The sequence below is a fragment of the Betta splendens genome, chromosome 5, assembly GCF_900634795.4.
Source record: "Betta splendens chromosome 5, fBetSpl5.4, whole genome shotgun sequence".
Classification (NCBI taxonomy): Eukaryota; Metazoa; Chordata; class Actinopteri; order Anabantiformes; family Osphronemidae; genus Betta; species Betta splendens.
This window is the reverse complement of record NC_040885.2, coordinates 5,645,599-5,661,350: the sequence shown is the minus strand read 5'-3', so window position 1 is coordinate 5,661,350 and position 15,752 is coordinate 5,645,599. Positions and strand designations below refer to the sequence as shown.

Sequence of the window (15,752 nt, the reverse complement as noted above, 5' to 3'; positions counted from 1 at the left end):
AGCTCATCCATATTAAATCAAATCAACCAATCTTTACATCTAGGCTATGTACCACAGGCTTTTAAGGTGGCTGTGGTCAAACCTCTATTGAAAAAAAACAACCCTTGACCCTGGACAACTAGCCAACTATAGGCCCATTTCAAATTTACCCTTTATTTCCAAGATTCTGGAAAAAATCGTGGCTAAACAATTATCTGACCACCTTAGTGGGAATAACCTGTATGAAGATTTTCAGTCAGGATTTAGAAAACATCATAGCACAGAAACAGCTCTGGTTAGAGTCACTAATGATCTTCTATTAGCTTCGGACAATGGTCTAGTTTCTGTCCTTGTCCTGTTAGATCTTAGTGCTGCATTTGATACAATTGATCATCACATTCTATTACAGACACTAGAACATAGAATCGGGATTAATGGAACAGCATTGGGATGGTTTAAATCCTATTTGTTGAACAGATTCCAGTTTGTTCATGTTAATGATAAATTCTCCACACGCACAAGGATTAGCTATGGAGTTCCACAGGGTTCTGTGCTGGGTCCAATTCTGTTTAGCTTATACATGTCTCCTCTAGGTGAGATTATTAGAAAGCATTCTATTAATTTTCATTTTTACGCAGATGATACTCAGCTATACATGTCCTTGGAACCAAATGAAACAGATCAACTAGTCAAAATTCAGGGTTGTTTAAAAGTCATCAAATCCTGGATGTCCCAAAACTTCCTTCAACTAAACTCAGATAAAACCGAGATTCTTATTGTTGGGCCTAAAAATCTGAGAGAGACACTATTAAGTCAGATAGCCACCCTGGATGGCATAACATTAGCTTCAGATTCTACTGTGAGGAACCTTGGTGTCATGTTTGACCAGGATCTCTCTTTTACATCATACATTAAACAAATCTCCAGAACCGCCTACTTCCACCTTAGAAATATAGTTAAAATCAGAAGCATCCTCTCTCAGAGCGATGCAGAGAAACTGATCCATGCATTTGTTACCTCTAGGCTGGACTACTGTAACTCCTTACTCATAGGATGTCCTAACAGCTCCTTAAAAAGCCTACAGCTCATTCAAAATGCTGCAGCCAGAGTTCTGACAGGACTTAGAAAGAGAGATCACATTTCTCCTACATTAGCTTCTCTGCACTGGCTGCCTGTAAAATGTAGGATAGAATTTAAAATTCTCCTACTCACATACAAAGTACTCAATGATAAAGCTCCTTCTTATCTTAAAGACCTTATAGTTCCTTATGCTCCCAGCAGAACACTTCGTTCTCAGAGCGCTGGGCTACTTACGGTTCCTAGAGTGTTTAAATGTAGAACAGGGGGCAGCGCTTTTAGCTACCAAGCTCCTCTCCTCTGGAACCAGCTCCCTCTTCAGGTTCGAGAAGCTGACACACTCTCCACCTTTAAGATTAGGCTTAAAACCTTCCTTTTTGATAAAGCTTATAGTTAGAGATGGTTCAGGTCACTGGCAATTATTGTTAGTCACAGGAACCATCTCTTAGTTAAGCTGCAATAGACATAGACTGCTGGGGACTTAATTTATACACTGAGCTCCTCTGTTTCCTTCTACCTCCTCTGTCCCATAACCTCCCATCATTGTCCCATGTTTAACTAACCTTGTCTCTTTCTGTCCAGTAGTTGTGCTTCTCTCCTCTCTCCCCCCCACCCCCACTCTTTCTCCCTCTCTGTCCTCACCCACAGGTATCATTGGACTCAAAGTTTGGTGTCTGTGATGGGCCCACATCCAGTCTGGTTCTGCTGGAGGTTTCTTCCTCGTTAGAGAGGGAGTTTTTCCTCTCCACTGTTGCTGTCAAATTAAATGCTTGCTGTATGTGGGATTTGTTGGGTTTAGTTGTGTGAGGTTTTAAACCTTACTTTGTAAAGTGCCTTGAAATAACTTTGTTGTGATTTGGCGCTATATAAATAAAATTGAATTGAATTGAATTGAATAACAAGAGCACTCCCACGGAAGCACGAGAGGCACAGATGCAGGGAAAAACACACCTGAGGATGCACAAGGTACATAAGGAGATATGGAGCAGTGTGGCAAGGAAGAGGAACACAGCAGTGAGGACATGTTTGGCGTGTACACTGGCAAGGACCATGCCCGCAACCGGCATCAGTGAGGACACATTAGGCATGTGCACCGGTGAGGAAGTCAATTTGGAGGAGCCTGACCACAAGCAAGCAGAGAGGATTTGTACAGGCTACAATCATCACCTACAGCTGAGAATGTAGGTAAACGACACAAAAGCGACCCACTAGACAACCCACTTGTGGTCCCGAAACCACCAGTTGAGAATCACTGCTCTAGAAGGTTTTTAGATCAGAACTGGTCATTAAAGTTGTTCAGTATCTACTATGTAGGTCACAACCTTCATAAATATAAACAATATATAGTGTAATGGCATTTGAAGCTAACAAGTGACATTAACCCTTTAATTAGAAATAAACTAAAAAAAACTTTTCCCATTCCCTTTTCCCGAAAAGCTTTTTCCCGTCACAGCAAATGATTTGCATGGTTGTTTTGGCAAGTTTTTATGCAGGATGCCCTTCCTAACACAACCCTGCCTTGCTGTCAGGCTTGGGCAGACGTCGGACCCACATGCACAGTACACAGACGTGTTGAGAATGAACTCAGGTTTTATTTCCACAATCAGAGTTAGGCGGTCCAGGTCATACACAAAAGAGCACGGTCTTAAAGCACAGTCAGAGGCAGGCAATCTCAGGTCCAATAAACAGGCAGGGTTCGGTACACAGAAGAGCACGGCGACAGTAAAGACAAGGACTAGGCAAACTCACGGGTCAGATAATCCCTCTAGAGGTGCCTAAATCCATGATGCTCTCTCCCACGGGCTCTGCAGGGCTGAGAGCGGGAAGGTGGGCAGCATCCACCACCATCTTGCCCATGCCAGCACTTCTCTTCGTGAATACTGGCAGGGTGGAGCAGACCAAGGAGCTGATGCAACGTCAATTCAAGCTGATGCAGAAAAGGGGCTGCGGCAGCAAGACATAAAACAGGACAGTGAACAGGGACTACAGCAGTGGGGCAAGGAGTGAAACATAAGAAAGGGGCTGGAACAGCAGTGCAAGGAGCAGGATGTAGAGCTGGAGCAGCCACAGCGTGGCTGTAGGTAGTCTAAGGGACTGCAGCAACATGTGAAACAGTCTCAGAAGGAATGGGATGTGGAGAAGACAGAGCAGCAGCAGTGGGACAAGGGAGACAAAAAAGAATGTGAAGCTGAGGTCTTGAGTTCTTTCCAGATGGCCAGAGCCTCAGCAGGGGAGAGGGTGAAGACAGGTTCTGGTACTTACTGAAGTTGTTAGTTAGCTTTAGTAAGCCTAAAAACACTTCCCAGGAGGACTGTGCTGAAAAGCGAGAGTCAGGCTCAGGGAGTTAAGCAGGCTCCAGAAGGGACGATTGAACTGGACCTGGTTTACCCAGGTCCCCTATTGTGGACACGTTACCCCTTATCTTAGGCAAAGCTAACACCAAGTCACAAACCTCCTTGATTCCAAACAACCCCGGCTCTGAATACTGTATGTACTGTATGTCACTGGCCTTATCAATCAGCGCCAATTTAGTCTGCTGGCTTGTGGTGTCCCTGGCTGAGGTGGCTAATTTAGTGAGAAGGCCAAGAATGACCTTGAGTCTGGTTGGGTCTATTGTGGCTACTCTGGACCCAAAAAGAACAATAAATGATGTGCAAAAAACCCTACAACAACATAAAAACAATCCCCTAAACACAGAAAAGACAGAAAACAAAAGGACTGGAAGGACAACACTATAACAGGGCAATGAAACAGCCAGCTCGGGGACATAGTGTCAGAACATAGCCTGGTAACATTAATGGACAAAGAGTGGATGAATGAATGAGGTGGATTATTTGAGCAGAACAGAGGGAAAGGGACTGAGTGAAAAGATGCAATCAGTGCTGTTTACAGGTGGCAGAGGGGAGGATTTGGGAGGAAGTGTGGCCAGAACCTGGGGCATGAACAGAGGGGGATCAAGAGAAAGAGGCAGGGACGGGCTGAGGACCGTGACAGGGCGGTGGGACAGGGATGTTCAAAAGGTGCTCATATAACATCCTGGGTCCAGAAGGACTTTATAGAAGATGGTCTCCATCAGGTTTTCTTTGTAATCTACACGATAACAGATAAAAATTGCAAATTGACCATAAACAGACTAAAACAGGGATGCCCAACCCTGGTCCTTGAGAACTGTCCTGCTCGTTTTCCAACTCTCCCTGTCCCAACTAATACTGTTTACCTACTGTAGATCAGGTGCGTTCAGTCAATCATCAGGACTAAAACATCAAAATAAGTTCATCATCCTGGGACCCACAATTAACGGCTCATTTTGGTCATTTTGCATATGGACAGCACCGAGGCAATGGTGTATGTCAACAGGCAGGAGAGTCTGGGTTCCACTGTTCCATCTATGTGAACAGCTCGGTGGAATTCCTGTTGAGGGGTGGGCCACTTCTGAGGGAATAGCTCCTGATCATGTGGTGAAGGGCATCTGGTTGCGATTTGGGAGGGTGAGAGTCGAGTCGTGTCTCTTTTTTTTGTCCTGTCCAGCAGTTTAACAAGCAGCATGTTTTAGGTTGAAAGTCATATTGTGATGGACAAGTTATAGAGCAGTATATAATAAATATATATACTTCTCTTGATTAACGAATTATGCTTGTTTTTTTATCCTTCCTAAATAAAAGGTGTGTCATGGAGTGTGGGTGTGTGGGGGTGAGCCACCTGCTGAAACTAAATAAATGCAAGTATAAATAAGCACAACAAAAATAAAAAAAGACAGGCACAGAAAGCGAGTTCTTCAGCACAGTCTGATGTTCGTGGTTAGTTGTATCAGCCAGAGTACAGCACCAATGAGTTAAGCTGTATGTAGGAGTAAGAGGCTGCCCATAAGAAACCAGCACCTGCTGCAGAGAGCCCAGAGCCAACATCTGTAAGAGCCAAAGGCAGGCATCCTACAACAGACCGCCATGTGCATCATGTTTCTGTGCTCATAGAAGCACAACTGAATATTCTAGTGCTAGAATGAAGCTTCTGTAATGGAAAAATTTTGCCTTGTGCTGTTTCTTATCCAACACACTCGTCATGTGCTGGTTAGGTGCAATACTGAACATTCTTACACAAACAAATAATCTCTTGTGCCCTGACGTACATCAAGTCTAAACATCTGATGCTCCATTTGACTGACTAATAATTTCCGATATATGTTTGTCTTTTACACCCGGACTCTGGCTCCATCCTATCTGACTCCCCACCAGACCCAAGGCTGTTAAAGCAAATGCATCTTGTCTTGGAAGCTCGGTGTTCCTTCCTTTGGATAACAAGACATGACGATGCAGAAGTGAGAAAGCAAACATTCTCACTCACAGCGAGATAAGGTGGCGCAAACAATTCCATTGCTGCAGAGAGACATTCCACCAGAGCCAGAGAAAGGGGTTAAAAGGCAGAAGCAACTTGAGGATCGTGGGCTCTTTGCATCACACCTTCGTGGTGTGTGCACTGATCTCCCCAGCTGGTTTTTTTGGTTTGTTGATGTGCACGATCAACATCCATGCTTTTTATTTGCTTTCCCCATTATTTTTATTTTCTTTATTATTTCAATAAATCGCACAAAAGGACAACTCTCTCATCTACTTCTTTATGGAAAATTTCCACCACAGAAATTGGCGTTGTCGGCAGGATCCCGCGGCAGGTCGTCTGGACGGTGTGACCAGGGACGATAGTCCTGAGGACTAGGGTCGCTCAGCCTCCAAACCTCTACAGACATTCAGAGCTGGGAGGACTGCTCACCCGTCTGGATCGCCTCTGACGAGATCCACGAACTCAGATTCAAACTCAAATCCTAATTTGGCTCGGCTCGGTGAGAGAGATTCCTTTTAATTTGGGAAAAAACATAAAAGAAAACATAACTAGGACTAGAGATAATAATATTTCTAAAACGACTATGTGGCTGAAAACATCTAAAATATAATAATTAGGACCAAACAATTTTTTTTTTAATTAAAAAATTTAATATTCGGGTAAAATGAATTAGGTCAAAGTCTGCCCTGGTGGCCGAGATGGTGGTTGCTAAGGGTTGGCTCGTGGGACCGAGCTTGTTTTGTCTGTACTGAGGATACAGACCAGTGTGCAGATCTGAGCGCAGTCCAAAGGGAGTGGACAAGGAAATAAAAGACGGCTTCTGAAATACGGAGCGCGTTTGCAGGGGGAAGTGGTTTTGAGATACGAGGGACCCGGGTCTTAGAGGGGCCTGACGGTGAGGGACCACTTCCGAGAACCCTGTCGCTGATCTGAGCGGTTCCCTTTCTACGGAGACGTCCGTGGAAGAGAAATTTCGAAAAAAGGTTCCGGCCGGAACACAAAAAAGTCTAAGGCAGAAAACCGCCGGGACTCTGAAAGATGGGTTCGGGGCGATCTAAGTCTCCACCACCAGACTGCAGCATTACAAAAGTAAAAGTAATTAAAAGTAAAAGGTAAATATGGTTATTAGTGCGTTTCATGTTTCCATGAGTGGGAAACTGGTTATGGGTTCAAAAAGAGAATCACTTAGTGTAAAGGACATACGCACCTTAAAAGAAAAATTAGAGACAAAAGAAAATACTTGAAAAAGCAAAACTATCAACACTAAAGCCCTAAAAGAAACAAAAGAGAGATGAGAGTAACAGGAAAAAAGGAGATAACAACTCTGGGGAAGAATTGTTTGCACTCTGCCACACCACACACCACACATACATACACCACACACATATCATGTCAAGATCAAATGCTCCCACTGTTTCTGCTCTCTATTCTAATGCAGAACCGAGCGCGATGAGGGTAAATCCGGATCTGGACTCCTTTCCCACCATCAGCAGAAGAACCGAAGGAGAAGAAGCGCCAACCAACAACCAGAACAGGGTGGAAGCTCTGACACCACAGCAGCTGGAGGACACAGACCTCAGCATGGACGCCTCACAGACTCCCACAACGTCTGCAGCCATCACGTTCTGGGCTCATCAGATGAACCAGCTACTACAAGCATGTGTGTCTGACACAGACACCTGCTTATGACAATCAGCAAAGGAAAACAAGGACAGAGCAACAGCAGAGAAGACGTGCTCTGACACAGACACTGGTTGAAACAACAGGAGAGGCTTCAGACGTGATCGGCCCAATAGAGCTGCATCTGAGGATCCAGGAAAGGTCTGTCATCGAGGAACAACTGTCTCATCGAAAGGCTTCACCCGCTGGCGCTCACATCAGACTGATGGTTGGGGAAGGAGGAAGGTGACGGTTCCTTTTCACGTGACGTACAAGACGGTACCGCAAACACACACACATTCATACACGCAATGAAGAAACACGCTTACAGCTGATACACGCTCAAATTCATGTTCATGCTTATCTGCTCGCAATGAAGAATCGCTTTTTGCTCAAAAAAAAATCCCACAGAGTGATTTTAAAAATATGACAAACAGCTAAATGACAACTGCTGCATGACTTTACAGTCTGATGGGTTTAAACTATTTCAATTTGCAACAAATTCAGTAATAAAATCCTCCATGTTTCTAAAAATACTTGTGCACAATATAGGTTTGTCTGGCCAGACTATAGGAAAACAAAACAGACTGTAGAAAAAACAAAACCAGACCATAGGAAGACTGAAACCGACTGAAACAGACTATTAATGACTATTAAAGGGAAGACGACTATTAGAGAGAAGTAATAATAATTACTGTACGTACCAGACTATTAAAGAAAAACCTATTCTTTCACTGTCTTGTGCAACATCTGACAGCAAGACACCGTAACATTCATTTTTGCTTTCAAACTTATGCCCAGTTTAAATTTTTAGGAAGAGATCTTGTGTAGTTTAGGTATTTGATTGATTTCCACTCCAGACGGAGTGCAGGTCACGTCTACAGACATTCTAAATAATCCCTCTTTTGTTGGTGTTAACTTCAGCTCAGCTGTGCTCTTATCATTGGCTGCTGAGGGGGGGCTGTAACTGAGGCCCTCACACAGGCTGCATCACAGCTTGTTTATGATTTCACACACACACACAAACTGACCTCAACTTCCCTCTTTTGGGATGAACACAGGTCTGCGCTTGCGATTTCTTTTACTAACGAACAAAAAGATTTTTATTTTTTATTCTACAGTTCCACACGTCCCTCTGTGAAAACATGATGGAGACAGACGCAGGACGTGGGTCCTTTCGTGAACAGATGTCAACGGGGTGGAGACTGGTGAACGACTTCTGACCCCATGTGACGTATTCACCTACTTTGCATACTTTAAAAAAAAAAAAAAGACTTTTTTTTATTCTGCCTGTTATGTGCAGCAAACAGTGAACTGGGTACCTCCACATTCTAATGACACACATTACACGCTTTCGTTTTTATTTTTATTTCAGAGGACGCTCTGACCCAACACTCAGCCTTACAGGAAGCCCTGCTTCCCTGTGGCTCACACACAGACATGATGTAGGTTTGATCAGAGGATGTGAACCAGTGGTCATCACACCTAAATCTGACCACAGACCATGTAAACAACAACACCCTCTTAAAGGAGCCATAGATGGTGTTACTGCAGACACCACTAAGCTACTGAATCATTGGATGCTACAGGCCACAAAGAGAGCCTGTCTAAATTACAGTTTGTTCAGACAAAGGTTATTTTCTGGGTCATTGTAATTACAGCTGATGGCAAATCCATCTCACCCAACAGAGTTGAAGCAATTTGAAACCTGCCTAAACTGTGCACGTATAAACAGCTTATCTTTTCTAGGTTTTCGTTCTTATTGTAGGAACTTCATTCTTAACTTTACTGTCTCTGAGGCCCCACTCAGGGTTCTGATGCAGACATCTTCATCGTCCACTTCTTGTCTCACGTGGACGTCTGAGGCTGAACAACGTTCACTGACCTCATGCTTGCTCTTCAGTTGGCTCCTACCTTGGGTCTTCCTGATCTGACCCTATGCGACCTTTCACTCAAACAGTGGATGAGAAATCAGGTTGTACGACTTCTGTTCTTTGTCCTCATACTGTGTCTTTGATTCTTTTGGAAAACATCACATCTTTCTACAGCCCGATGGCTTAGATGCAACACCACTTTGCTCAACATGCTGAACGTTACTATCAAGAGGCCGTCTTGAAGTCTGGCTCTTTGCTAAGACACTACTCTGCTCAGGCTGCAGAGTTGATCGCGTTGACTGAAGCTGGTAAACGAGCAGAAGGAGAGTCTGTTACCATCTACACGGACTCCACAGACGCTCTGTGGAAGCATAGGAAGCTTTTTTGAAGTCTAATTGCAAACCTATCTCACATCATGATTAGGTTCTGCTTTGCTGGACGCTGTCCTGCCACCTACAGCTAATGCTGTTTTTACATCATCAGTGACGACTTTGTTTCTGCCGACATGCAGCTGCAGACGCTGCTGCGAAGGACGACAACCCCTCCCTCTCCTGATCCTCGTTTCCTCTCCTCATCCTTGTTCCCTCTCTCCAACTCTCTCTATCCTTTCCTTCCTCTCTCCCTGTGCTTTAAACATTTCGTACCTCACAGGAACTCAGACTCTGGCTGACGAATGGTTCCACCTGTAGCCATGGAGTCTGGTTTGGGCCTGATGACACGCCGTGCCGCCCAAACACCTTTTCCCCACAATTCAGATTTCCAACAGGTGAAAACAGGCGACAGGACCATTACACCATCCAACCAGGGCACGGGCGATCGTTAAGGAGTTCAGGAGGAAGCACTGGGACTCCAAACGGTGGCGAGGCCCCTTCCAGGTCTTTCTGACGACCCACACGGCTGTAAAGATCGCAGAGAGAGCGACTTGGATCAACTCCATCCAGGAAGGTCCCGGATCCAACAGACGACCCTCCATCTACATCTACACCACACAAGAAAACCACCACTGACGAAAAGAATTGAGAAGAACGACCCTCGCTGTGCTCACACACGCACTGAGGCGAGGCTGCGTTGACCGTTCAGCTAAAGGTGTGAGCCAAGCGCCGCCTGAAGCTGCGCCGGTGAATCACACTATCAGACCATACATCTACACACACGTTCCTGAGAAAACACACACACGAGCAGCCTTGAGTTGCCGACGCTGGACGACGTGTAGACTCTTCACATCACGGGAGTGACAGTGACTCAGACGACATTGGGAGGAAACCTGGCGGTGATAACGAATCCCAAGTGTCTCTGTGATCAGCTGATCACAACCTGAAGAACCCCAACGAACAATCAATACTTCAACACACAGGTTGGAAACAATCTAACGCTACTGTTCAACAGGACGAAGCAGATTGTTACAAGACATCAATTGTAACCTCGTTGCGTTAGACATTTTATGTTACTCTGATTATTGCCTTGATCATATGATGTTTCTATGTAACTTTACACACTACTTTTGAATGAGAAAATTTCACATAATTCACAACACTGAGTTTAAATATCCTAAAGTTGACTTGGTGTTTAATTTGCTCACAATCACTTTATTCACTGCTACAATTAGTTCTATCCTTCATCTACAGATGAAAGACAACACAAGCGGAAATATGCATCATCATTCTGGTTAAATCCCTGAATCTCCTATTCGCTCTAGACGCAAATGTACAATTAAAGATCCGAAAGCATTAAATCTATCTTAAGAATATATGAAACAGAACCCCACCGGAAACCTATGGCTATCATACATTAATTGTCTTTATTACATTACAATTGAATGGCCGTAGACACGTTGTTAGCAGAGAAAAGAGGCGGTTGTGTTATGTTTGGAGACGCATATTGTACTTACATCCTGAATAACACTGATTCTAATGGTATTGTGGCGAAGGCGCTACACGACCTTCAGAATCTCAGCTAACTCTGGTATAGGTTCTACCCCTTGGAATTGGCTAGACGAAATGTCTGGAAAATGGAAATCTGTCCTCATGTCCACAGCTGTTTCCTTTATAATTGAGATGGCTGTGATTCTCTTGTTTGGTTTTTGCGTTATCCCACTGGTTAAAGGTCTCATCATGCGTGCGACCTCAGCAACACTCTCATATCAAATGACACAATGAACTATGTTCAAAAACCCCAACTCTAATTCACGTAATGACTTGGACGATGGCTATCTGATCACAAAATATAATCTGGTACAAATATGATTATGGACTTATTTTCTTCACATGCTCATACAGAGGTTATTCTTGTTTAACTACCCACCAAAACAGTTCCCAACCTTTTATCCCTAAGTTACTTGCATTTTTATGTGAAGGTGTATTTTTGAATTTTGACTTAATACACTTACTGTTTCATTTGTAAGGGTTGTTACTACAAAATGCAATGTTTGAAAAAATTTATTATTTTAGTGTTTGATTAATGTGTAATCAAAAGGGGGGAATGTAATGGAAAAATTTTGCCTTGTGCTGTTTCTTATCCAACACACTCGTCATGTGCTGGTTAGGTGCAATACTGAACATTCTTACACAAACAAATAATCTCTTGTGCCCTGACGTACATCAAGTCTAAACATCTGATGCTCCATTTGACTGACTAATAATTTCCGATATATGTTTGTCTTTTACACCCGGACTCTGGCTCCATCCTATCTGACTCCCCACCAGACCCAAGGCTGTTAAAGCAAATGCATCTTGTCTTGGAAGCTCGGTGTTCCTTCCTTTGGATAACAAGACATGACGATGCAGAAGTGAGAAAGCAAACATTCTCACTCACAGCGAGATAAGGTGGCGCAAACAATTCCATTGCTGCAGAGAGACATTCCACCAGAGCCAGAGAAAGGGGTTAAAAGGCAGAAGCAACTTGAGGATCGTGGGCTCTTTGCATCACACCTTCGTGGTGTGTGCACTGATCTCCCCAGCTGGTTTTTTTGGTTTGTTGATGTGCACGATCAACATCCATGCTTTTTATTTGCTTTCCCCATTATTTTTATTTTCTTTATTATTTCAATAAATCGCACAAAAGGACAACTCTCTCATCTACTTCTTTATGGAAAATTTCCACCACAGCTTCTGCTGCTGGTTTCTCTTGGATTAAGTTATAGATTCTACTGCTGACTGTGTGTACAGTATATGTTGTGATCAGTTAGGGTTACATACAGTTGAAACCAGAAGTTTACATACAATACAAAAAAACACACATGCTTTTTTTCCTCACTGTCAGACATGAAATAAAAATAAACTTTCCATGTTTTAGGTCAATTACAATTAACAAAATTATTTCTATTTGCTAAATGTCAGAATAATGAGACTTTTTTAGACAATTCTTTATTACTTTTATGAAAGTCAAACGTTTACATACATTGCATTAGTATGTGGTACTACAGTACTTCCCTTAAACTACAGTACTTGAGTCAAGTCTTGGATATCCTTCCACAAGCTTCCCTTAAGAGTTGGTAAGAATTTTGGCCCATTCCTCCTGACAAAACTGGTGTAACTGAGTCAGGTTCGTAGGTCGCCTTGTGTGTACACACCTTTTCAGCTCTGACCATAAATGTTCAATAGGATTTATATCCACGCTCTTTGATGGCCACTCCAAAACGCTGACTTTGTAATTGTTAAGCCACTTTGTAACCAGTTTGGCAGTATGCTTTAGGTCATTGTCCATTTGTAAGATCCATTTGCGCCTAAGCTTCAACTTTCTGGCCGATGTTCTCAGATGTTGCTTCAATATTTCCACATACTGTTCTTTCCTCATGATGCCCTTTATTTTGTAAAGTGCACCGGTCCTTCCAGCACCAAAACAACCTCACAACATGATGCTACTGTACCACCCCCATGTTTCACAGTTGGGATGGAGGCCTGCAGGCTTCTCCCTTTTTGCTCCATTCATAAAAAATAAAAATCATTGTGGCCGAATAGTTAGATTTTAGTTTCGTCAGACCACAACACAGTCTTTACCCTTGTGTGCATTCGCAAACTGTAATCTGGCTTTTCTATGTTTCTTTTGGAGTAATGGCTTCTTCCTGGCAGAGTAGCCCTTCAGCCTATGTCTGTACAATACTCGTTACACTGTTGATAATGTCACATTCTTACCATCTTCAGCCAGCATTTTCACAACATCTTTTGCCTTTGTCCTTGGATTGTTCTAGACATAATGGACTAAAGTACGTTCATATCTGGGACTGGGAACCCATCTCTTGCCTGAGCGATACGATGGCTGGACGTTCCCATGATGTTTATACTTGCGTACAATTGTCTGATCAGATGAACGTGGAACATTCAGGCATCTGGAAATTGCTCCCAAGGAGGAACCAGAATTGTGCAAATCCACAATTCTCTTCCTAATATCTTGACTGATATCTTTTGACTTTCCCATGATGTTTTACAAACAAGCAATTGTGTTTCACATGTGCCCTAATATAAATCCACAGGTGTGTTTCAAATTAATTCAACTGCTGTCAATTAACCTATCAGAAACTTCCGCAGAGATGGATTTCCCTAATTGTTAAAAGGCATAGTGATCTTAGTGTATGTAAACTTTCGACTTTGATAAAAAGAATTAGGAATTGTCTAAAAAAAACTAGTCTCATTATTCTGACATTTAGCAAATAGAAATAATTTTGTTAATTGTAATTGACCTAAAACAGGGAAAGGTTATTTTTATTTCATGTCTGACAGTGAGTAAAAACAACATATGTGTGTTTTTATGTAGTGTGTGTAAACCTCTGGTTTCAACTGCATGTTTAGATGAGCTCAAATGAGCACTGAGTAAGTAATATTTTCGACTTTAATTAGCTTGGGCTGTGAAGTTTGAGTAAAGTTACGAGCTGCTGTGTGTTGTGTTTTAGACTGTCGGAAGTAGCATTACCTTTCATTGCTAATGGTAGCTTATGTATTAGCTCAGAGTGGCTGGCAGCAACTAATTCAATATTACTACAGGTACTTCATTTCGTAGGCAATATCGGCTTCAATGCTGCCAATTCCTCTTGGATGAAGTTGTGGATTCTGCTGCTGACGGGGTGTGTGTGTTATGGATCATTTGTTTTGTGCTGCTTGTAAACATTGCATCAGTTGAAACTAACTTTAGGATACCAAGGACAAACCATAAAAAACAATTGGGACAGAATGGTGAAATGAGCACTGAGTAAGTAATATATCTTATATATATAAACAATCGTTTATTGTTTTAGCTTGCACTGTGAAGTTTGAGTAGTTATGAGCTGCTGCTTGTTGTGTTTTGTGTCAGGGAGGGCTCGGATGAGGACCCACATGCACAGCACAGTACAAGGTTTTCTGGTGTTAAAGAGTGTCGTTTATTCCGATATGCAGAGGGAAGTCCAGGCAGGGTCATACACAGGCGGTGAAGCGTGGTCCGGCAGGCAAACAAGGTCGGGCATCAAAAACCAAGGAACACGAAAACACGGCAGGAACAATGAGCTGGGGAAAACAACGAGGACACACGAACAACGATCTGGCAAGGGACTGAGGACAAAGGTGGTGGTTAAATACAAAGTGAACTAATAGCAGATGAAGTGCAGGTGTGGATAATGCGGACCGGTACTAACAGGGAACAGCTGTGATGTGACGTGGCCGGAAGTCCTTTCAACATAAAGGCAGATCTAAAACCGGGACGTGACAACTGAACAGGAAGTATTACAAAACAAAACAGGAAACAACAAGAAACAAAACTTAGATCGTGACAGTACCCCCCTCCCAAGGGCGGATTCCAGACGACCAAAAGGAAAAAATAACAAACCCGAGCAGGGCGGGCGGAGGGAGGACCGGCGGAGGGACAGAACCAAAAACAACCCGCACAGGACACAGACAGGGCGGGCGGAGGGCGGACCGGGGGAGGGCAAAACGGGAACCCCCATCAAACAAAATTCACGCCCGAACACAGACCGACCAGAAACACAAAGAACAAGTCTCACAATCAAGAGAACCCAACATGAATGTCCACAAAACAAGAACAAAAGTCCACGACCAGGAAAACAACAGAGTCCAGGGAGTCCCTCACGGAGGGTGGGGACGCGGCAAGATCCTGCTCAACCGTCGCTGAGGCAGGGGGGCACCCCCAGCGCCCCTGGGCTGGGCCAGCGTCCACGGGGACCCCCCCGAACGGCGACGTCCTCCAGGCGGACGCCGATCCTGGAGACCGAGGGGTTGAGGTGGACGTCGCCGCAGGAGGCAGCGCCATCCAGGCTGCAGGAGGCGCCGAGGGCGAGGCCACCAGTCCGGGAGCAGAGACCGAGACGAGGCAGGAACCGATGCAGGTGCGGCCGGAGCCGAGCCGCCAGGAACCGATGCAGGTGCGGCCGGAGCCGAGCCGCCAGGAACCGATGCAGGTGCGGCCGGAGCCGAGCCACCAGGAACCGATGCTGGTGCGGCCGGAGCCGAGCCGCCAGGAACCGATGCAGGTGCGGCCGGAGCCGGGCCGCCAGGAACCGATGCAGGTGCGGCCGGAGCCGGGCCGCCAGGAACCGATGCAGGTGCAGTGGGAGCTGCGACGGGAACGACACCCTCCTGGAGGTGGGCAGGAACTATGACGGGCGCGACCCCCTCCTGGAGGTCCGCCGGGACTGCGACGGGCGCGACCCCCTCCTGGAGGTCCGCCGGGACTGCGACGGGCGCGACCCCCTCCTGGAGGTCCGCCGGGACTGCGGCGGGCGCGACCCCCTCCTGGAGGTCCGCCGGGACTGCGGCGGGCGCGACCCCCTCCTGGAGGTCCGCCGGGACTGCGGCGGGCGCGACCCCCTCCTGGAGGTCCGCCGGGGCTGCGGCTGGCGCGACC

General features: G+C 44.9%; 1 long non-coding RNA gene across 1 annotated transcript; it reads left to right on the top strand.

Annotated features, from left to right (window-relative positions):
- The first annotated feature begins 5,070 nt into the window (after nucleotides 1-5,070).
- On the top strand, nucleotides 5,071-7,584 carry LOC129604151 (uncharacterized). Its single transcript, XR_008694814.1, has 2 exons — nucleotides 5,071-5,890; nucleotides 6,830-7,584. It is a non-coding gene; the product is annotated as an uncharacterized LOC129604151 (long non-coding RNA).
- The last annotated feature ends 8,168 nt before the right edge of the window (nucleotides 7,585-15,752 follow it).